We start from the raw sequence: 25,675 nt of genomic DNA on the forward strand, positions 1-25,675 counted from the left end.
TGGGTATGAAGGTCAGAATCCCCTTATTTGTTTTCAAATAATTTCTCCTCCCTACTTTTGTTTTCTTCCCTTCCACAAGGTTGGTTTTTAGACACCTACAGGTATACCCTACTTACAGAATCTTACAGTTTTCTTCATGTGATTGGTTATTTTTATATAATTAGCACATTCAGTTCTCAATCACTCCTCGATTAGGTTTATTGGTTGATGAACTGGCCTGATCGATAGCAACAATTATGCCTACTATGTTGACCTACACGCACTCTACCCTATGAGCTGTTTTGGACCATTGCGACTATAGTCAGCCACTCACTGTTTTTATTCATAATGAGAGGACCTTCACATTAAAAATTCCCTTGGTATCTCTCAGTAAATTTAAATCACTTTACACCAATCTACACATAGAGCACCTCCACCCACACTTCATACCAGCATCCTATTAAAAATGACCTCCAGCAAAGAGCCCCAACGAGGGGCTTGTAGCGCCGGGCCAACAAGGAGCTGCACAATGATGAAGCATGACAGCCATCCTAAGCAAAAAGATCCCCTGAATCTGCTAATTCTGGTCCTCTCTGACCTACCTGTGTTCTCTAACCTTCTTATCCCAAGAAGAACTACCTACTCTTTGTGTTCACATATTCTTCTAGGGAGCTTGTATGCTGGTTCAAGAAGAGCTTCTAGTCCCTCTCAGTAACTTTCTAAAAGTGATATTTTCACAATGGTAACAAAAAATCTTACTTTACCATTAAAGAGGATTTTTTATTACAATTTCTCAGACACCAAACCTAAAATCTTTACTTGTTCTCAATGAAAAGTCAGTACTTATTTAAAGTAATAAGGCAGTCCAATGTTATCCAGTGGGAGATGTGGGCCACACATTACTGAAACACAAATTTAGGAGTTTTTCACTACCAGGATACATGAAATCTAAAAGTATAAGCTTAGCCTTTTGATCACAATACACTCTGCCTAACAGCTACCTAGAGCCTACCTTAGTGGTTACTTCTCTTTAATAAAATGGGAGTTTAGGGCTTGTAAAGGGGGGTATTTTGTCAAGTTGAATTGGCAGTTGAAAACTGCAATCAATCTGCAATGGAAGACCTGGAACATGTTTGAAGGGGCTACTAGTGGGCCTGCCTTTAATTGACAACAAGAGCACCCATATAAGGTCGGCCTGGGACCATGAGAATCATGTAATTATAAACAACAAAGGTCCCTAGGAACAAGTAAGATAGAAAAGGGAGTAAATAAGGACCCAATCAGTGCTTATTTTTTAGAGACTTGTCCAGCCGGACAGTGGTCATAAGTTTTTACTGGTATAGTAATTAAACAACAGTTTACAAGGGAAATTCTCAAAGTTGGACACAAGCCTGTGTCCCGTACAGTTAAATAGAGAGAAAACATACACAACAAACAAGGTTCAGGCAAAAAAATGTTTGTTACAATTTGGCAGAGAGTGCAGGATGGATTTAACAAACATTGCATAGGACACCCTTATGTATATAACATAGTATCGTTAGGAACATATAGGGTGTGCACAAGTGACAACGGCGTTTCGATCCTACACATGCAATATTAGGATCATCATCAGGACAACAAAATTAAGGCCTGTACAATTTAACCTGAATAACTAAATGAAGAAGGGAAGGAGAAAAAGAGGGGGGGGCGGGGGAAAAAAGGGGAAAGTTAATAATTAAAATTGACAATTCAAATACAAAAGGTCTGACTAAACATACTGTAATTCTGCTTGTGTAAGGAGCAGACTTACATGGAGCAAGGGTGAAGGTGAGTGAGAATAAAAAATGTTTTGTGGTAAGTGAGACTATACGTATTGCGGGGATGTTGACAAGGAAAAGTAGTTCTGTCATTGTGATAATCATGCGAATCAACTGGAAAGCCGTATTTAAGGAAGGACAATGCGAAGATATACAAGCCAGGTTATGTTCCATGCAACTGAATGAAGTACATAGCGGTGACAGAGAGTGAAGGTGAGACGGTGAAACGGCGAATAAGGAACCGTATTTAAGGAAGGGCAATGCGGTGAACCGCAAGTCAGGTAATTAGACTATACGCAAAGGAGACCGCAGAAGAAGGATGATGCATGCAACTGAGGGATGTTACATAGTGGTGACGAAGGGTGAAAGTGAGACGGTGAAACAGCTAAATAAGGAGTTGATATCGGAGTGAAGGGGAGCAATTAATTTTGCGTCGTGAGCAAGGCAGTCTAAGCAAGGAACTAACCGAGAAGGGGGAGAAGATGGCACTGTGACGAGGTCCGAGTACGGGGGCGAAGTGGAGCCAAGGCATTAAAGGAGGGAGAAGGCATCCACTCGGGTTGGATATAATGCAAGCCGCGGCAGGAATTGCAGAAGCAAAGTGTGGAATTAACGAGGGGAATGGGGGTGGAAGAATACAAGGGATTAAGAAGGGCGCTTGGACTCACCAGGATGAGGCTAATTACTGCAACTCATTTAAAAGTAACTTCTGTCGGCAAGGTACTCGACTTGGGGGCAGCTCAAAGGGCTCACAGGTTTCAAGTAGAACTGCGACAATACGCTGCAGGAGGGAACAAAAGGGTTAAGGAGGAAGGCAGGGGAACCAGGGATCCAACGGACTGGAGAGGGGGCGCGGTGGAACTCACCGAGAATGAGTGAATCTGGAGGTCCGGCAATGCGGAAAGCAGGGTCCGATAATACGGCTGCTATCGTGGGTTCAGAGGGAGCATGTGATAAGGACAGAGAGGAAGGCTCATTGGATAGCCTCGCTAGGGGAGGGAGAATAGAGAAGGGACTAGGAATTGAGGACGGGTGCCATCTTGGAGTGGGTGAATAGGAAAGGGAAGGGTTACGGTGGTTATAAAGTGAGCGTTATTTGCTGATAATTAGAATTATGAGAATTATAAAACAAGTCATGGAACAAGACACATAGAGTGGGAAATTAAGCAGAAGTATTCAATGCACTTAGTAAGAACAGATACGTAATTCAGATACTCGTGGACCAATCCTCATGTCTATTCAATCCGGAATTGAAACTGTCAGTCTTTAAAATCCATTTTAATTCTTCTTTGCTTAGTGTCTTTATCATATCTCCTCCGCGTGGAGGCAATTTGACAACAGAAATGATGGTCCATCGAATTTCATCTTCGGAATGTTTCTTTTCTAGGAAATGCTCAACCAATGTTGCTGTCAGGATTTTGCATCTGATTCTGCTGCGATGCTGGGAGATGCGTAGACGAATCTTTTGCGTAGTCTGGCCAATGTAAATTTTATCACAAGGACAAAAGATTGCATAAATAACATTGGTGGAATTACAATTAGTGAATGTTTTCAGTTCGTTTCTGATATTGCCAAAAACAAAGACTTTGCACTCAATGGTCAATGCACACACCACACAGTTACCACATTTGGCATGACCTTTCAATGGAGGGAGGGACCAAATATCATTCAGAGTGGTAGAGCTAGTTTTGTTGGTGGTAGTGGGTAAGGCTGCGCGAACAAGGTGATCCTTAATATTCTTATTTTTCTTGAACGTGAAAAGCGGGCGTTCCAGATGGAGATTGCCAACATTTAGAACTGACCAGTTCTTGAGAATGATTTTACGTATATAGTTAGAAACTGTGGAAAAGGTGGTGACACAGACCAGTCTGCTTGTTTCAATTTGGATTTGGGTTCAAGAAGGGTTTCACGTGGGCAGTACCAGGCACGTTTCATGGAGTTTCGTATAAGTCTTTTAGGGTAGCCTCTTGTGGACAATTTGGTAGAAAGTATTTTGGCTTCATAGAAATAGTCCTCTTTTAGGGAACAATTTCTACGGATTCTCAGAAACTGCGAGAAGGGAAGAGAATCTTTTAAGGCACGGGGGTGGCTACTCTTGTAGCTTAACAAAGTATTCCTCTCTGTGGGTTTACGGAAAAGACCTGTGACAAGATAACCATCGATATGCTTTATCGTAAGGTCAAGAAAGGGGATGGATTCCCTTTCGTGACTCAGTGTAAATTTAAGGCCCCCGCAAATGTTATTGAGCCAATGGAGGAACGAGGTGAGTAGACTTTCATTGGCCTGCCATATCATAAAGATATCATAGATGTATCTTTTCCACTTACAAATACATGATGAAAAAGGATTGGTAGTGGTAAGAATACAGTTCCTTTCTAATGCATCCATGTATAGAATGGCCAGATTTGGGGCAAAAATTGCACCCATGGATGTTCCTTTAACTTGTTGATAGAAGTGGTCTTCAAACATGAAGAAGTTCCTAGTAAGGCAGACTTCTAATAGTTGTAATATGAAGTTAGTAGGTACAGTGTGAGGGCGTGATCTTTGATCTAGGACGTTTTCCATCACCAATAATGAATCCCTTTGAGGTATATTGGTATAAAGGGATTCTACATCCAAAGTGCAAAGAATGTTCAGTTTAGGATCATAGGGGTGGTTCTCGATCAGGTTGATCATAGACATACTATCACAAATATAGCAGTCAGTCAGAGGAACAAATTCCTTAATGAAGTGATTGACATAATGGCCTAATGGCTCAAGAATAGAGCCACACCCAGAAACAATCGGGCGCCCAGGGGGTTTCTGGAGATCTTTATGAATCTTTGGCAGCGTATAGATTACTGGAATTCTAGGACTTTTTATGTTAAGAAATTGGTACTCTAATTTTGAGAGGAAACCTTGTTGTAGGCCTTCATCCGTAATTTGTCGGATGAGTGTCTGAAGTTCCTTGGTAGGGTTAGTGTGCAATCTGCAGTAATGGTCAGTATTAGCCAATTGGCGATTGACCTAATCTTTGTAGTCCTTCAGCTCTTGTAGAACAATCCCTCCACCCTTGTCAGCTGGTTTAATTATAGGATTGGGGTTTTCGCGAATTGAAGAAATGGCTAGTTTTTCTTCCTTAGTAATGTTATAAGGGATGTAATGGTGTATGTCAGAAATACTCATCAGTTCTTTCAGTACAAGTTTTTCAAAAGTAATTACCTCACTAGGTATCATATTGTTATGTGGTGAAAAAGTGGAAGGAGGTCTAAGTGGAGTATTGTATTGTTTGGGTGTCATAGGATTCAATAGAAAGTAACTGTGAAGCCTGATTTTACGAAAGAACCTTAATAGTTCTGTCTGGAGATCAAGGAAATTAGGGTATGTCATTGGTACAAATGAAAGACCTTTACTGAGTAGTGATATCTCGTGGCTTGAGAGTACATGGGTAGAAAGATTGAACAAAGGTATAGTAGGGTGTTGATCACACATATTGTGTGATTCGGGGTCTACCAACGGTAGAATTTCTGACGTGTCTGACGCTCTCCTGGCGGGTTGTTCCAACGAGAGCGTTGCCTGCCCCTTCCTCTCCTTGGGGGGTCTTGTGGATCCTGACCTAAAAAAAGGGGAGTGGGGGTACGTGTAGTGTTGCTTGTACCCTCTCCTGTATCTGAGTTGTCCAAGGACTCAGCAGATGTGTCAGAGATACTTACTAGGTTCTGACGTCTGTTGAAGCGACCCCAAGGTCTTGAATTTTGGGGATTGTTGTAGGCACGGTTGGTATAGAAATCTTTGTTCAGATAGGGATATGCTCGTTCAGGCGCAAATGATTTAATGTCCCTTTTTACCTTATTAGATTTCTTGTTTTGTTCTATGCGGGGAAATTCCTCGGTTGTTTTTTGGACTTTTTCTAGTAGTTTTTTAGCATCAGGGATTGTATTGCTATCCTTGATATTTTTCTCTATGTCCTCAATCAACTTGGAAAGTACCTGAAGTTCCTCAGTGGCAGTATCTATGCCTAGGACTAGCCAGTGCCTAGAGCAGGTCGTGCCTATGTAACTGAAATTATTTATATATTTTGGGTTGTCGGTGAAGACGCCTGGAATATTTCTCAGTATTAGACATTGCGGTATTGTGTTAGATTTAAGATACTCGGTGAGCATCCGTGTCATAAGTTCCAATCGAATAAATTTCTTTTTTTGTTTCTCTAATTCGGCAGAAAGATCGGTCGTGTTACTGGTAGCACCTGAAATGTCATCTGTATTAGAAAAATAGCGATGGGCCTTCTAAAATCTTCTTAATATAGTAATCTGTGTACAGTGGTGCGTTGTCAGACATAGTATTAGAGTTTCAAGTTTATAGTAGGAGCGAGGGCAAGGTGAGAAAGAGGGAGAAGGAAGACGGAGAACAGGGGAGGAGCCCACTTTGGAAGGGGGTATAATGGAACTTAGCTCTTGCAATCATCCGATTGCGCTAACCATATTTAATTGACAACAAGAGCACCCATATAAGGTCGGCCTGGGACCATGGGAATCATGTAATTATAAACAACAAAGGTCCCTAGGAACAAGTAAGATAGAAAAGGGAGTAAATAAGGACCCAATCAGTGCTTATTTTTTAGAGACTTGTCCAGCCGGACAGTGGTCATAAGTTTTTACTGGTATAGTAATTAAACAACAGTTTACAAGGGAAATTCTCAAAGTTGGACACAAGCCTGTGTCCCGTACAGTTAAATAGAGAGAAAACATACACAACAAACAAGGTTCAGGCAAAAAAATGTTTGTTACAATTTGGCAGAGAGTGGAGGATGGATTTAACAAACATTGCATAGGACACCCTTATGTATATAACATAGTATCGTTAGGAACATATAGGGTGTGCACAAGTGACGACGGCGTTTCGATCCTACACATGCAATATTAGGATCATCATCAGGACAACAAAATTAAGGCCTGTACAATTTAACCTGAATAACTAAATGAAGAAGGGAAGGAGAAAAAGAGGGGGGGGGGCGGGGGAAAAAAGGGGAAAGTTAATAATTAAAATTGACAATTCAAATACAAAAGGTCTGACTAAACATACTGTAATTCTGCTTGTGTAAGGAGCAGACTTACATGGAGCAAGGGTGAAGGTGAGTGAGAATAAAAAATGTTTTGTGGTAAGTGAGACTATACGTATTGCGGGGATGTTGACAAGGAAAAGTAGTTCTGTCATTGTGATAATCATGCGAATCAACTGGAAAGCCGTATTTAAGGAAGGACAATGCGAAGATATACAAGCCAGGTTATGTTCCATGCAACTGAATGAAGTACATAGCGGTGACAGAGAGTGAAGGTGAGACGGTGAAACGGCGAATAAGGAACCGTATTTAAGGAAGGGCAATGCGGTGAACCACAAGTCAGGTAATTAGACTACACGCTAAGGAGACCGCAGAAGATGGATGATGCATGCAACTGAGGGATGTTACATAGCGGTGACGAAGGGTGAAAATGAGACGGTGAAACGGCGAAATAAGGAGTTGATATCGGAGTGAAGGGGAGCAATTAATTTTGCGTCGTGAGCAAGGCAGTCTAAGCAAGGAACTAACCGAGAAGGGGGAGAAGATGGCACTGTGACCGAGGTCCGAGTACGGGGGCGAAGTGGCGCCAAGGCATCAAAGGAGGGAGAAGGCATCCACTCGGGTTGGATATAATGCAAGCCGCGGCAGGAACTGCGGAAGCAAAGTGTGGAATTAACGAGGGGAATTGGGGTGGAAGAATACAAGGGATTACGAAGGGCGGTTGGACTCACCAGGATGAGGCTAATTACTGCAACTCATTTAAAAGTAACTTCAGTCGGCAAGGTACTCGACTTGGGGGCAGCTCAAGGGGCTCACAGGTTTCAAGTAGAACCGCGACAATACGCTGCAGGAGGGAACAAAGGGGTTAAGGAGGAAGGCAGGGGAACCAGGGATCCAACGGACTGGAGAGGGGGCGCGGTGGAATTCACCGAGAATGAGTGAATCTGGAGGTCCGGCAATGCGGAAAGCAGAGTCCAATAATACTGCTGCTATCGTGGGTTCAGAGGGAGCATGTGATAAGGACAGAGAGGAAGGCTCATTGGATAGCCTCGCTAGGGGAGTGAGAATAGAGAAGGGACTAGGAATTGAGGACCGGTGCCATCTTGTAGTGGATGAATAGGAAAGGGAAGGGTTATGGTGGTTATAAAGTGAGCGTTATTTGCAGATAATTAGAAATATGAGAATTATAAAACAAGTCATAGAGTAGGAAATTAAGCAGAAGTATTCAATGCACTTAGTAAGAACAGATACGTAATTCAGATTACAGTATGTTTAGTCAGACATTTTGTATTTGAATTGTCAATTTTAATTATTACCTTTCCCCTTTTTTCCCCCTCCCCCCTTCTTTTTCTCCTTCCCTTCTTCATTTAGTTATTCAGATTAAATTGTACAGGCCTTAATTTTGTTGTCCTGATGATGATCCTAATATTGCGTGTGTAGGATCGAAACGCCGTCGACACTTGTACACACCCTATATGTTCCTAACGAGACTATGTTATATACATAAGGGTGTCCTATGCAATGTTTGTTAAATCCATCCTCCACTCTCTGCCAAATTGTAACAAACATTTTTTTGCCTGAACCTTGTTTGTTTTGTATGTTTTCTCTCTATTTAACTGTACGGGACACAGGCTTGTGTCCAACTTTGAGAATTTCCCTTGTAAACTGTTGTTTAATTACTATACCAGTAAAAACTTATGACCACTGTCCGGCTGGACAAGTCTCTAAAAAATAAGCACTGATTGGGTCCTTATTTACTCCCTTTTCTATCTTACTTGTTCCTAGGGACCTTTGTTGTTTATAATTACTAGTGGGCCTGCAGCACTCATTGTGCCATGATGAGTGCTCTGCAGGCCCCCTGGTAGCATTTAATGTATATGTCTTGTGTAAATGGTATGCCACTTTACTTGTAATTAAATTAAATATGCCATTCACATGTACTTTTACCATGTTTAAGGGAGTGAGCATGAGCACTTAAGCACCAGTTAGCTGTGGTAAAGCGCACAGAGTTCTAAGGCCAACTAAAATGAATTCAGCAAATGAGGAGAGTGAAGGCAGAAGGTTTGGGTAAGACTACCCTAAGGCTGATAGGTTTATCATGTGTCCTCTCCAGCTGAAATTGAGGAGAACTACCCAACCTCCTAGGAGTTTTCATTGTTAAGCTAAAAGAACTAGGACAGGCCCTCAGCATTGGAGTAGTCTGACCCAGGATTGTGCTCCACAGTGAAGTTCATTCCTTGTAGGGAAACTAAACCACCTCAACAGTTTGAGATTCTCCCCCATCATTTGAATGAGTCATCTGAGGGGTTTGTGGTCTGTCTGAACCCAGAAATGAGTCTTAAATAAGAATGGTCTTAGATACTTCAGTGCCCCGGACCACTCTCAATAGCACTCCACCTCTGTTTTCTGGTCAGTAAACACTCTAAATATGAGTGTTGCTTGAATAGGAATTGACCTTGAAAAAACAAAAGCTCAAGAGGCATTTGGCAAAACAGGAACAGTTAGTTTAATTAACACTACAGCCGGAGTACAGCTTACAGAAACGGGTCAGAACACTGCCTCAAAGTACAAAAAATCCAAGCAATTTTTATACAGTTTTGGGAGCAATAAAAGTACATCCAGCGACCTTTGATTGGGAAATGAGTGTGGGCCCTGTCTCTGGAGTCATTAATCAAAGGTCTCTGATAACAAATGCAGGTAGGCCTCGACCCTGCATGGACACAATGTGGGTCAGTGGGTAGTGTGTCCAGATGTCTTGTATGAAGGGCACATGATCACTGCGTAAACTGTGTGCTTTGTGTCCAGATTGGCTTTGTGTTCCTAACTTTATGTGGCATCTTACTTTATGGTGTTTTGGGAAAGTGCACACCCCTCGGGCCAGGTGTGCTGTATTGGGGCCAATTTCCCAGGACCATTGTGGTGTCGCTGAGCTTATCTGGAGATTGGACCTGAGTTTCCTATTCACACGTTTGTCTGCCAGCTACATGCCACTCCCACCTGTGAAATGTCAATAAGTTACCACAGCCTGTCTGACCATGTCATTTTGAGTCGGGTTGATGGAGAGTTCATGACGGGCGAATTTGACTATAGCGATCCAATTACATTTGTGTATGTGAGTGTACCATCATAAGCATTACCACCATTTCTATCAATATCAACGTGAACAAGGAGTCACATAGCACAGAAATATAGATTGTATAGGTGAGTAAAATCCATAGGCGATAGAGCTGCCTGAAAATGAGTAGCCTACAGACTGAATACATGTAATAGGCAAATATGTATTTTTTCCTTAATGTCTCTCTCTAATCTCTCTGCCCAGCTCTTTTTCTCTCTCTTTCTCAGAACGGTAAAATGCTACAGACACTTTGGCACACCAGCACAGGGACAGCTGTATCTCATACAGACATGATAACTAATCCAGGCACTGCATTGTTTTTCCTGTGTTAGACGTTGGCCTACCTGTTTTGGTTAAAATCTGCTGTGCTGGTAATCACTCTTGTATAGCAGAGGAGGGACTGCCCATCACCTTGGTCTTTTCGCAATTTGATTAATCCAATAATCAAAATACAAAACCCTGTGAAACGGAGACGCCGCCTCAGTGCTGCCAAGGAGGGGCTAGCAAGTTTTGTAGGCTTCTTGTATCCTTAAAGGCGGCCAGTTCCTCCTCTGTTGCATCAAGAGGGATTAGAGTACTGTAAGAACTAAAAAAGGAGGAGATGCCACATTGGTACCACAGCTCAGCTCATATTGGGCAGAAAGGACCGTGGACTCACACCAGAAGGCAAACCAGGCTTATGACTGGAGCCAAGCTCCAGTCTTTTGTGGATGGCCCAGTTCTATAAGGACCGCAGCGTCCCAAAATGAGGCAGTCTGTTTCGAGTGAGAGTGTCTATATGGTACCTTGTCAGACTTCATTCCCTTACCGGGGCTAATGACTTTACACACTTGGCCAGTGCCTGCTATTCATGATTCCCCCACATTAGTCTATAGTCTACACTCCCTATTAATTCATAGCAGTCTCTTACGGGCCTTGTCATCTCCGCAGAGTCCATTTTCCACTGCCTTCCTTTATTTTCTCTTTCTAATTTTTTTCTCGCTTTTCTGACTTTCTCTTTTTTGGTCTGGGTCAGAGTTAAATGATCAAAACAAGTTCCAGTCCTGAAATTGAATGCCAGTGCCCATCAATTACTTCCCTACCTACAACAGCAGACACCAATGAAGCACTGCCAATGGTCTAATGTAGAACGTGCCATTTGATGACTAAACTAGTGACAGCATTTCTCTGTACCTGCTTATACACAACGTCCTCATAAACTGCGAATGAGACTGGGTCTATGAGGAGAATGATGCTATAAATAGAAATGTTGCTGGTAATTGTCCAGTGCCCGACACATCTTTTGATTAGTGGAGAAGTTCCGAATAAAAGAAGCAATGATTCAGCGAAATCAAAGTGGTGTCAAACTATTCATCTTGCAGTGTAAAAGAAGCTAACAGGTCCTTTGATTTTCATGCTTACACTGACGCGCCTCCTGCAGAATATTTTAAAAACATGGGGGCATATCAACAAGGGCTTTATCTCTGCTTTTTTGGCTTTAAAAGCCAAAAAAGCAGAGATAAAGCTAGCGCCCTATCAACAACAGGGTGCTAACATGCAAATTTGCCTGTTAGCACCCTTTTACTCTACGCTTCCCCTTGCATCTCTAATGAGATGCAAAGGGGGCGTTCCAGAGTAAAATAATAGGAGAAATGTCGCTAACCCTGTTAGAGACAAAAAAAGCAGCGCTAACCGCAGTTAACGCTGATTTTTTACATCTGGTATTTTTCTGACTTAGCCATGATATCCTATGGAAGGAGGATATCATGGCTAAGTTTGCCTGTCCCTATCAACAAGGTAACGTGAGATTATCGCTGGATTTCCAGCGATAATCTCACGTTAGCCTGTTAGCGTGAGGATTTTTATCGCTATTGAGATAAGCGTTGCTAATAGCACGCTATCTCAGCGATAAAAATTCACGCTAGCCGGCGATAATTATCCTAGCGCTAAGTGCGCTTAGAGATAATTATCGCCGGTTGTTGTTGATATGCCCCCATGGAGAGGTGTGGTGCAGCGGCCAGGGCAGCTGGTTTCAGAGCTGAGGGTTCATGGTTGAATCCCGGCTCCGGTGGCAGCTTAGCTCAGCACCTTGTGACTCTGGGCAATAGCTCACTCAATTTCCGCTATGGTCGCCAGCGCCTTGAGACCCGTAAGGGTGAGTAGCTCGCGCTTTACGAATTTAGGGGCATATCAACAACAACCGGCGATAATTATCGCTCAGCGCTCTTAGCGTGAGGATAATTATCGCCGGCTAGCGTGAATTTTTATCGCTGAGATAGCGTGCTATTAGCAACGCTTATCTCAATAGCGATAAAAATCTACACGCTAACAGGCTAACGTGTGATTATCGCTGGAAACCCAGCAATAATCACACGTTACCTTGTTGATAGGGACAGGCAAACTTAGCCATGATATCCTCCTTCCATAGGATATCATGGCTAAGTCTGAAAATTAGCAGACGTAAAAAAGCAGCGTTAACCGCGGTTAGCGCTGCTTTTTTTGTCTCTAACAGGGTTAGTGACATTCTTGATAATAGGAGAAATGTCGCTTAGCGACATTTCTCCTATTATTTTACTCTGGAACGCCCCCTTTGCATCTCATTAGAGATGCAAGGGGAAGCGTAGAGTAAAAGGGTGCTAACATGCAAATTTGCGTGTTAGCACCCTGTTGTTGATAGGGCGCTAGTTTTATCTCTGCTTTTTTGGCTTTTAAAGCCAAAAAAGCAGAGATAAAGCCCTTGTTGATATGCCCCTTACATTTACAAAAGCACTGTGGGGACTTGCTGGCTGTTGCTGTAGATGTGTATCTATTGTGCAATATAGAAGCGATTTTTCAGGGACTGGTAGCACGGCTCTTTATTGTCACCAGTCAATGTAATGCAACCTCGTAAGATAACAAGGGCCTGCAAAATATCATAAATGTAAAATCAGAGACACATGCCATAGCTTGAATTCAATGCTCACTGAATAGCTCTTATTAATAGTTTCAGTTTTCAATCTTTTGGCAGAGATGGAAATCGCTTCACACTGTAAATTGCTTTCCTGTGGCAACAATGAATTTACTTTCAGTCATACAGGTTTATATTCTGGTCCAAGAATGACTTTCAAAGGCTTTTTTTCCTCTAAAGATTAAAATGGCACATTAGGCCAAGAGTTGTTTGACATTTGTGGAATCTGTAGGGAAGATAAGATCGGTTAGCTTTCGAGGCATCACATTGATTCAATTCTTGGCGTATTAGAAAGGGTAATTTCTATTTCCAAAACCTAGTTTTGTTAAATGCAAGAACACATAAGTCTGAAAAAATACAATTATTGAATAGCAAATGTTTAACAAATGAAAGCGATATTAGGTCTAGTTAAAGGGAATGAACTCATACATTTTTATAGGATTTTTATGATAAACAAAGAAAAGACACTTAAAAAAAAAATCACTATCCAATTATTATTGAAGTGTTGAAAGCATAGCTCTGAAAAAGGCAAAGGTGCGAACTTTGGGGCATATCAACAACAACCGGCGATAATTATCGCTCAGCGCTCTTAGCGTGAGGATAATTATCGCCGGCTAGCGTGAATTTTTATCGCTGAGATAGCGTGCTATTAGCAACGCTTATCTCAATAGCGATAAAAATCTACACGCTAACAGGCTAACGTGAGATTATCGCTGGAAACCCAGCGATAATCACACGTTACCTTGTTGATAGGGACAGGCAAACTTAGCCATGATATCCTCCTTCCATAGGATATCATGGCTAAGTCTGAAAATTAGCAGACGTAAAAAAGCAGCGTTAACCGCGGTTAGCGCTGCTTTTTTTGTCTCTAACAGGGTTAGCGACATTCTTGATAATAGGAGAAATGTCGCTTAGCGACATTTCTCCTATTATTTTACTCTGGAACGCCCCCTTTGCATCTCATTAGAGATGCAAGGGGAAGCGTAGAGTAAAAGGGTTCTAATATGCAAATTTGCGTGTTAGCACCCTGTTGTTGATAGGGCGCTAGTTTTATCTCTGCTTTTTTGGCTTTTAAAGCCAAAAAAGCAGAGATAAAGCCCTTGTTGATATGCCCCTTTGATTTGTCACCTTGTGTCTCATATCATAACATATCCTAGAGTTGTGCTATTGTTTCATTTGAGGCTTTTTACTGGGGGACATTACATAGCAGGAGTTACATCGGGAATCTTTTCATGGAAGGTAAGATTTTCTAGGTGTAAATCATGGTTATTTACATGAGCAGTATGTTTTGAATTGTTTCAATGTTAATTATCAATTATATTAGAGAGAGAGAGGGAGTGTGTGTGTGTGTGAGTGTACAGTTATAGTATAGTTATAGTTAGGTCTGCCGCTCCATAGGAAAGGTTATTTTAAACGTTGTCGCTGTTTGATGAATTGACAAGAAACTTTAAAGAAAGATTTCACCCACTTCAGGCCCTTTATGGAAGGTTTAGTTAGGTCTGCCGCTCCATAGGAAAGGTTTTTTTAAACGTTGTCACTGTTTGAGGAATTGACAAGAAACTTTAAAGAAAGATTTCACCCGCTTCAGGCCCTTTATGGAAAGTTTAGTTAGGTCTGCCGCTCCATAGGAAAGGTATTTTTAAACGTTGTCACTGTTTGAGGAATTGACAAGAAACTTTAAAGAAAGATTTCACCCGCTTCAGGCCCTTTATGGAATGTTTAGTTAGGTCTGCCGCTCCATAGGAAAGGTTTTTTTAAACGTTGTCGCTGTTTGATGGATTGACAAGAAACTTTAAAAAAAGATTTCACCCAATTCAGGCTTTTTATGGAAAGGTTAGCACTGATCCATCAAGAGGGGCTGAAGAAAAAGGAGATGATCTAAAATATTGCATTTCCATCTTAATTTCCATAAGAAACTTTCCTCTCTGAAAAGCATGCTTTTCGTTATTTGATATAAATCTGTGCAGTCATTTTGGAGAAATTTGCATCTAGGAAGGTGCTCTGGGTCGTTATGAAGGGGTTCATTTCCTGGAAATCTTTGTGATATCTGGACTGTTGGGTACCACAATATTCATAGGATACCAAAACTGTGAAAAATAATCAAATCCATTAACCCAGGGAGGTGTTTCTCCCATTTGCCGATCTACCAAAGTGTACCATGGTACACAGGAAGGTACTATGGTACCTTGAGATCGGATTCGTTGGCTACAACAGCTTCAGCTTGCAGGACACTGAAACTCAGTCACCGTCCCCTGAAAAGTTTTAAAAAGGAAATATAATGGGGCAGCGTAGTGACGCTCGGAACCCCAGGCCCATGTGGGGAAATGTATCCAAAATGTTACAAAATAATGATTTCAGTCATGGGTAAGTCCAGTGAGACACTGCGAGGCCTTCCTGTGCCCACAAGCCCTTGTGAAAAAGTTGTCATAGAGAGCTATAGACAAACTGCAAATTAAGTGAAGGTTCATGAGGTGCTCAGGTTTAGATGCAGTGTTTCCATCATTTTTTTTAGTAATTCCATCCTATTTGAGAATGTTTCATACATCTTGTTTAACTCAGGGTGTGATTTTGAGCACAGCTCTAAAGTTGCATGCAATCACATCAATAAATTGTGTCCTGTATTTTGCAAAACAATAGAGGGTTGTTTATTGTACCTTGCTGAGGGTGGCTTAATATTGACTAATGCATACTTGTCAACCTTTTGATTGTGGATCGTGAGTCTTCTGCCTTTGTAGGGTGTTCGAATAAAAATGCATTAATAACAAATACTTTTTTCATTGGTGGATAAACATTAAAAAGTATGTGAACTCATTGAAATCTACAGAAACTATTTGGGTCATATTATCAACAGATGGCGATGAATATCGTAAAGCGCGCACAGCGCGCATCCATTTATCGCCGGCTATCGCTGGATGTTATTGCCCGGTTAGCGCGTTATTAACAACGCTAATCACCGAGGCGATAATTAATCCAGTGATAGCGGCAAAATGCGGGTATATCGCTGGAAATCCAGTGAATAACACTGCAGCGATAGGGAATTCCTTGTTGATAGGCCATGGTGGACTTAGCCTGACGATCCACCTCCCTTTATACATATAGCTAAATCAGAAATTGAGCAGACGTTAGCTTCCGGCAATAACCGCGGTTAGCGCAGCTTTCAATATCGCTATGGGTGTCCTGGGCCGGCTTGTTAATACCGCGAAGTACAGGTAGCGATCTTTTTTCATGTTGTTTTGTAAAGGGACACCTACTTTGCATCTCATTAGCGATGCAAGGCGAGGCGTGGGGAAAACAGCTGCTAACACGCGCTAATGCATGTTAGCACCACCTTGTTAATAGGGCGATAATATTATCTCCGCTTTTTTGGCTTTTAAAGCCAAAAAAGCGGAGATATGGCCCTTTATAATATGCCCCTTTGTTTCTTATGTGAGTGAATACAAGTAAAAAAAAGGTGACATCCATTAAATGTTAGTTCTTAACTGATGTCAAAACCTAATGGTAATGCCACAGTCACCTTTGTTTTTTTCAGTGAATTCCTGTTTTTTTGTAGCCAAGATGTTCAAAATTTGCATAATTTGCTTTCACATAGTCACACAAAATTTTGCTGAATTAAACAAAGTTATCAGTAAGTATGCAAAATGGAAATCCATAATTTTGCTCTATATTTTTGTGCAAAATATGTTCTTATGTCAATTTTGGGAATTATTTTGGAATCTTTGCTTAATAAACATGCTATATTACCGAAATAATTGCAAATTACCCTAACATCATTAACATTTTACCAAGGCCTATGTCTAATTTGAGCATATGCTCAATCCCAAGCAGCTGCCCTGTGCCCAAACCCCCATGAGTGTCCAACACTGCTAATGTTCACAGTCTTTGTTCATGCACAGTGAGGGATTGACCATATGGCCTCACCTTCAAGCAAGATCCTTTGTCCAATCATGAGGATATTTTGCGCCCAGTCCCTCGTTTGTTACCCCCCATTCTGTGTACAGCCTTTGGCCATGTGCAGTGGTGGGGTGGCTTTAGGGTCTGGCATAAGACAGGGCCTGTGGCCTACCCTGTGGGTGATGAGCACCCAATCCCTGTCTAGTACACTGTGTTATAGTTAGGCCAGACTTCCCCATATTAATTTCACAGGAATATTTACTGTCCAATGCAGAAAATCTGCTAAACAGAATTACAAAACCTTTCGCACAAAGTTAGAACTTTGTGCGGAAAATGTGCTTATCTTTTAATTTGGTGTAAGTATATTGACTAGTTTCCGAGAACTTACCAATTAAAAAGATGATCTGGATTGTAGAGGTTAAGTCTGGTAAAAAGTAAAAAATATCTGGATCATTGTGTGTCGCTGTACTCGTGAGGCTCCCAACATTTTTAAAAAATAGCCAATTCTGAGGCCATGTGCAGTGGAGAGTTGAAGACTCACTGGGGAATTGGTCACGGTCGCAAAAGGTTTAGGTGTAGGATAAGAATATGATAATAACATGGGATGATAAAAACACAGAAAATAAACATCAAGGGCAGAAACATCCTTCAAAAGTAGTTTTCTGTTCTCTTTTTTGCATTATATTCCACGTGATAAAAAAATGTTTTGAAGCTTCTTTTCTTATTTGAATTTGTTATTATGCATTTTTTATTCTAGCCTACCTAGACATATTGTGAGTCCATCATGAACTTACAGTGGGCTTACAGACTGCCCTTTGCATCTCATTGGTTGGCTTTATTGTCACTCTTATTTGCTTGCTTCATATTCAATGGCTTACCTTGCACAATCTTATCCATCCTGTGTTTCTGCCTTCTCTGGTGCCTAGCCAATTTCCTATCCTTTTGCTTTGCTAACTTGTATCCTTTCACTGCTCACTTTTAGAAAACTCCTCTTTCTTTTTAGTTTAGCACTCTATGAAAGTGGATGTGCTTTCCAGGTCTCTCCACTATGTGCTTTGGCACTTTGTGCACTTCCTCTTCCAGTATGCTGCTTTGTGTGCTTCTACCATTCTGCAGAATAACCCCACTTCCCTCACTCTATGTTGCTCTCTCTGTCATATGTTGATCTCCAAGAAGAAATGCTCCTATACTTAGCTCAGAGTTGCTCTACATCTCTTGTGTTTCCCCCACCTCATTCCATATTACTCTCTCCCTTATATGATTCTCTCTCACAAAATACAACAGGCATGCTCTATGTTGCTCTTTACCTTGTGTTCTCCTCCCATGCAAACCCACTGCTCCCTGTGCGCCAAAGTGCTTTCTTTGTCGGGTTTCCCCATTTTCCCATGTTTCCTCATGCTCTGCTCCACGTTTCTCACTCCCTTGTGATCTTCCGTACACTCAAAACACCCCATGCAGTCTGAGTTGCTCCCTTCACCATGTTCTTCTCCCCTAAAACCCCACCTTTAAGTGCTCCATGTAGCTCTCTCCTCCTATGCTAATGCTGCAAAGTAAGCATGGTAAAATCTTTAGTATACGATTACTCTCTTTACTACTGTAACCATACTGGGCCGTATATGATTAGACAAACTGCAGTATTTCCATTTACCACAGAGGCACTGATCCTCTGACAAATCTTTCTCCACTGATAGGAGGGGTGGAAATTAGGGAAGCCAAATCACTACATTAATCGTCCAATGAGGGCCATTAACTGACAGCCAACTCCCAAATTTGAGATCAGATTTAGGTACACCACTCTTACAACCATTTTGGAGATATAAAGGATAGCAACAGGAAGACCCAACCTCCTTGAAGAATTTAAGTTGTGGTAGAATTATGCAGACCTAAAGCTTTGCAACAGCAATGCAAAACAAAAGAAGTAAAACTTGATATCCTGACAAAGCTTGCTGCTTCTCCTTATAACACATTTAAATAATTTGTAAAGTAGCACAGTTTAAATGAAAGAGCCAATAAGACTGAATAATAGACTCAGACAGATATTTGATCAATTTGGTTTTTGCATTAAGGATTTCATTGCCACCAGCAATTTCTAAAGAAGTGCAGTTAAGAATATCACAGCTTGTATAATAGTGCCAAACATTTAAGCAGGCTTTTCCAGATGATTATTATCAGAATTGATTACAGAGTTATAGAGTCTCGCCACCATTATGGCGGAAGGAAAAGTCCCTTGTCCAACAGCTCAAGTCCTATAAAGATGAGAAAAGGGTTCAAATTTAAAGCCCATTAAGGGTGAGTCCAAGGACATAAACAAAGAAATAAATGGAATGAAAAATGGAAACGGTTCGGCAAAGAAGGTTCAGTTCATCATCTACAGACTGTGCCATATGCAAGGCAGTCCAATAGTGTGAGAGAAGTTTATCAAAAATTGGTCAGCATAGCATTCTCTTAATCGGGGAAAAGGAAAAGTATGGTGTTGCCCCTCTTTTTGGGTTTCTTCTTTTATGAAGTCTCTAGCAATTTCCATTGATGTGAAATCACACCACTATCGGAAGACTCTTGTATTCTCCAATTTACTTAATGTCACCTAGAACATTTGCAACAGTGAAATGGTTTCCCATGCTGGTCATAAGAAATGAAGGATTGGGAGTCCACATAGGCTCAGTAAAAAAAAGATACAAAGTAGTCATCTTATACCACCAGCTGAAATTCTTCTCCCACAGAAATATTTCACTGTGAACATTGAAGAAATATTCAGGAATGTCAGAGGGTACACATGTACAGGACAAATAAAGCAGTATTTCACTAGTGGAAAATGAACCATTGTTTTAAGTCAGGGGAAAAGTCAGCACTAGAAAAAAGCATTTTGAAAACACCTTTAAGTCAGCATCACACATTTAATTGAAATGAGCTCTAAACCAATATCAAAAATAATGTAAATAAATCAATTCAAAATAGACAATATATAGAACTTTCACAAATTATTATTACATGACAATAGCTAAAGTTAGAAATACCATACTTCCACACATTTTCTCAACATTCATGTAACTGTATAATTTTCTAAATTCACATCACAAAATGTTGCATTTTTTAAACAGGGTAGTAGCTCTAGTATTACTATGCAAAATTCTAAAATCTTTTCATGTTTCTACTCATTTTTGCACCGCCTTTTCTAAGTGATGCCTTGTCAACAGAAAGCATTAGAAATCCTAGGCCATTTTAATAGCATCAGTAAAAGTTAATAAACAAAGTTTTCACAAGAACTCTTATTAGTGCAACTTTTTTATATGGATTAGTATTGCCTTGTGTGCATGTTTTCTTCATCTTATTTTAAAGCACACTTTAACAGTGCTGCTAAAGTTCTTGCCTCCTTTTCATGTGCCACTGTGTCTAAACTGTGCAAAGTGTACTTTGTAGTCTTTGTGTCTTCAATTAGTAAATGTGTAGTGTTGTGTGTGTTTTTTTAAATTAAATCAAGCCATCACATTATCTACCACATCAGAGCTTGTCACAGATTATGGCTGGGTTGTCGTCAACCTTTTTCTTCTACTCTCCTCTAAAGCTTTTGTTTCATTATGGTATTTACATTGTTCATCCTCCATTTCAAAATCAGTTGTTGCTCTTTTCACTCCACTACTTGTATTCTTTTTATATCTGCCAAATATGACTGATAATATCAGCAGCATTATGCACACATAGATCACCACTACAGTTCTCAAGATGGAAATCACCATTTCATTTCCTAAGCTTCCCAACCAGTTGCTAACTTTTGGCAAGCCCTTACCTATGGTTTCCCAGGGACCATCACCTTTCAGGTCTTTCAAGTCCATGTTTAAGTCAGTAATGTTTTTAATGTAACCCTCTAAATTTCTACTCCTGTCTGGTATATAAGCACAACAATGTAAGACTTTTAACAATCATCAGACTCCAACCTCTTTCACGTGAAGGACATCAAGGGTAAGTCGGTTTTGAATCACCATCAATCTTACCAATATGAGTTCTTAATTTATAACTGAAAAACACCCAGTTGTACTGATGGCTAGTTTATCAACAATAGTAGACAACGTTTTATTCTTCTGAGAGTACAGTACTACTCCTACTGAAGGTATTAGAATCCAAATATGTCTCCTACTATTTCCCTTTCACTGGCACTTCTTTTTATTCTTACAGTGGTGTCCACCAATTCTTCTATAATTCTCTTAACATGATAAATGTTTGGAAATATTGTCCCCATACTTCAACTCCTGTACCATCCTTTCGGTAATTTGTATTAGGTATTCTTCCCACAGATATAATACACTCCAGGATAAATAGGATCTATATCTTCTAAATATCTTCCACAGATTTTATATGTTGCAAATGTATGTTCACATTTGCTAAACCCTACAAAAACATTATTGTTAATTGACTTCTGTCTATATATACAAAGTTTTCCTTTATGTTAGTCTAAAGCTTATGAAACTATTCCCTCTATGATTCTATTTTCTTCTTGCAGTAAGCGCCAAGGAATTCATTATTGTTATTGGCATATTCTCTTATCTATTTTCCACTAAATCCATAACATCTTTTCAGCTCTCACTAATGTACATGTTAGGTTATCTCTAAGTGCATAAGTCATGTCCATGGATTGAGTTGGTCTGAGTATGTAACCTATAGTCTCAATGGTTGAAACTTCAGAATGCAGATTTAAATGTTTGAGTACAGTGATTTCAGAAAAGATCCGATCTTGATTAGAGTAATAATACTGCAATTGATCATCGCCATAAAATAAGCTAGCTAACAAACTTCAAGAAATTTACATATGGTAAAGTTGAGGTATGGTACATTTCCATTAAAAGGGGTTTATACTACTAAGTACACCAGGTAACAAGATGAAGCGACATGATAATTTGGATTACCTGAAATACATTTTTGAAAAACTTGGAACATTTGTGATGCACTGTTGGGATTTTGCAGTGCAACCGATGCTTGGAGTGCGAATAGGCTTCAACTTTCTTACGTATGGTATATTACGCCTTCAGCAACTGATGACGGTATTTGCATACAATCATAGCAATCACCAACTTCCATAGTATTTACATATTCGCTAAGCAAATTAGTACAACAATTTGAGATAAAATTCTTTTCCCAAAACATTGGTGTGTAAAGAGTTGTAATTCAAATCAATAGAACTAAAATAATTTCTTTCAGTAGTTGCGGTAAGGTCTTAGGGGATTTAGAATCTTTCACAGAAACATAATGTGGCAGATTTAAGAAAAAAAGCATTGCGATTTATATCAAAATGATAATAGAAAGACCATGGTATATATACACATTTGCATTAGAAAGAGATTCCAGTGTCAGATCAAAAGGCTACTCAAAATTCAGACTGTTTAACTAAGGAAGAATAGCAGTAGTGGTTTGTGCAATTCAACAAAGTATTGGCAATAAAATTAAGGCAAAGCTCAAAATCTCTCCTATGTGGAAAAATTCAATGAGCTACGTTGATGAATTTATTCAAGAAAAACTATGTCAGTCATTGATTGATACAGCCAGATTAAATTTCAAATCAACAACAAAGTTTACTTCAAGGAGGTTCAGGTGGATGCATATCATTCTGACAATATATGTACAGTTTGCGTTTCCACTTATTAGCAGCCAATAAGGCGATGCTTACCTTTGACTTGGTACTTTTTCTCTTTTTGATCTCCTCTCAGCTGTTTGCTCATCATCTGTATCCCTTTGATCTGTTTGTGCAGAGCTTTCATGAATAGTTGGTGGTAGTCATTATGCGATCAGACAGCTTCTTAGAATATCAACTTTTGGAGGGTAATTGTCTCCGGGCACAACTCACTTTCTTACTGCACTAGGCCCTTCGCCGGGGTCTATACCTCTTGTAGTCAACTCTCACAACTCTGACCCTTCTGTGCCTACAGTTGACTCTCTCGGATCCCCTCAGGCCAAACAAGCAGCTTGCTGATCCCCACCAGCTTGACTAACCTGATCCCTCTGTCTCACTGTTACCACTGGCACATTCTGAACAGGTTCTGTTGTATAATCATGGGGACTTGGGACTCTGTGAGTGTGGCTGGCATGTACCCAGTTTGGGAGTTCCCCGCACTTTGCAGCGGTATTGGTGACTAGGATTACCTGGAATGTCCCCTTCAAATGAATTTCAAAATAAGTTTTACATGTTTCTTCACCATTACTCAGTCACCCAGACAGAGGTCATGGCACTGCTCCTGTTGAACCACATAGGCAGCTTCTTCAACCTGGTGAGAGACAGAATATACCACATCAATGAGGCCATTGCAAAGATTCAGAATCATATTGTCTGGTATGTTAACCAAAGCATTTACAGGAACAGCTGGCAGCCTCATCACATGGCCCATGATGACCTCATGAGATGACAATCCTGTCCTCCTATTTGGAGAACATCTCAAACTCATCAGCACAAAAGGCAATGCATCTAGCCACTTCAGAGACATAAAAGTTCATACTTTTGCCACTTGGAATTTCAGTGTGCCATAAATCTGCTCCAACAACGCAGACGCATTTGGTCTGTAACTGCAATGGAGCTTCTGCTCAACCTTTAGTTCTGCACATAACATTTTAGAACCTCTTTATTAAAATTAGTTTCTCAGTCTGATTTAAGAGAAGACGGGAATCCGAACCTCGAGATCAACTCCTTCAACAGTAATTTTGCTTCAGTTAAACTGTCATTCCTACGATTAGGATAAGTTTCAACCCATTTTGAAATAATGTACAGAATGACCAAAACATAACTTAGTCCATTGCAAAGGGGCATCTCTATGAAGTCCATTTGCATCCAGTTGAAAGGACCTGCAGACTAACCAAAGTGAGTCATTACACACTATGTTATCCTTCCTGGGTTTTGTAGCTGACACACCACACACAAATGAAATGGTGTTTCTGCAGTTACTCTGAATATAGGATAGTACCACACCTGTTGGAAAAGGCGCATCATTGCATCTCTCTCAACATGTGCAGGACCGTGGTAGTGTCTTGCCATTGGTGACACCAGGCTGTCAGACAAGACTTGTCTGCTATCAATGTAAACCCACACGTCATCTTACTTTTTGTCACAACTTGCTTAACCCAACCCTGCCTTTCTGCTTCTGTGGCCTCATCATGTGACTTTCTCACCTAGTCCCAGATATCAAATGCTGACAACAACAAATTACAATCTGTGATGGCGGATGTGTCTTTTAGTATTTCTTCATTAAATGTGTGCACATTCAAGGCACAATACCTTGTCATCTCATTAGCATAGCGGTAAAGGACTGTTGCATAGTCAGTACCTAATAGAGGAGTGACACATTTCACAACAGCAATTTGGGAAGGCAATTGTGGAGACTGCAAAAGGCTCCTCATGCACTCTCCATTCCAAATGGGAGAGCCAGAGGAAGTCATGAACCAATGATGTGAACAAAATTGCCCAAAGTCACGTTCGACACCGAAGGCATACTGACTATCAGTGTAAATTGTAACTCAGAGCTGTTCTGAAATGACACATGCTCATGTCAGAGCTATAAGCTCTGCAACTTGCACAGAAAACACTCCTTGTAACCATGAAGCTTCCACAACACCTCCAACTGTACACACCGCATAAGCAGCTTTCAGGTTTTCTTCATTGTCTTTCAAACATGAACCATCAACAAATAATACATGATCTGATTCAGGCAATTGCTCATCAGAAATATCAGGACACAGATTTGGACACAGATCAGTCACATCCAAGCAATCATGCTTGACTTCATCCACCATGTTCTTATTTCCAGGCAATGTTATCAAAGTAGCTGGGCTCAACACTGAACACCGCTTAGGAGTCACATTTTCTCCACCCAACAAGATTTGCTGGTACTTAGTCAGATGACTATTGGTCAGATACTGTGTTTGTGTATGAGTTAATGGTATCTCCATGGAGTGGGACACAAATATTGTAAGTGGATGACCCATGACAATACTTTCACACTGCTCAAGACTCACATACGTAGACGCAACCTATTTCAAGCATCAAGGCAAAGCAGCTGCAACAGGCTCAAGTGTCACCAAAATGTAGGTGAAAGGCCTGAAATTTCTTCCATGCTTTTATATCAACACTAAAAGAGCACAACCTTCCCTCTCACTGCAAAATATCACAAAGACGTAGTTATAATCAGGGATTCCCAAAGCTGGTGCGCTGAAAAAGCATTTTCGCAGCTCTATGAAGGCAGTCATGCAATTGTCATCCCAGTGTACCAGATCTGACACATCTTTGTGTGGCAACCTCTAAAGAGGTTTTGCTGTCAAAGAAAAATTTGGAATCCATTATCTGCAATAGCCCACTATTCCTAACAAAATGCAGACTTCTTTTTGCGTACCGGGAAAATTCATGCTAAAAATCGCTTAGATTCTTTCCTGTGGCACTTCTTCGCTCCTGTCTCAATGTGATGACCTAAGTACACAACTTCAGTTTTGCAAATATGTATCTTGGTCATGAAAACTTTCTGTAGATTTTCTGCCAGATGGTTAAACAAAGCAATAGTGTCAATTTTGCAAGCCTCCTTCGTAGTTGACACCACAAATAGGTCACCAAAATACTGGACTAGCACTGAATGATTTGGCATTACTAGAGACTCATAATTCTTTTAAGTATTTGATTAAAAATTGAGGGAATTCTATATACCTGTGTGGACTAGGCACCATGCCAAAACATGACTTCCAAAACAGAAAGTGAATACAAATTGACTGTCTCCAAGGAATTTAGTTGGAATCTGAAATAAAATCACAGCTGGTTGAGATACCACAGAACAGCATGGAAAAACATTGATATTCACCTTGCTCAGATCCTGCACAATGTCATACTTGCCTTATCTCCTTTGTAATCCCTTCCTCAATAATTGAGTCAATCACAGGAGTGATTCCGGCAATAGTATCAGGGGACAAAT

This window comes from Triturus cristatus, chromosome 8 (assembly GCF_964204655.1).
Source record: "Triturus cristatus chromosome 8, aTriCri1.1, whole genome shotgun sequence".
NCBI classification, from domain to species: domain Eukaryota; kingdom Metazoa; phylum Chordata; class Amphibia; order Caudata; family Salamandridae; genus Triturus; species Triturus cristatus.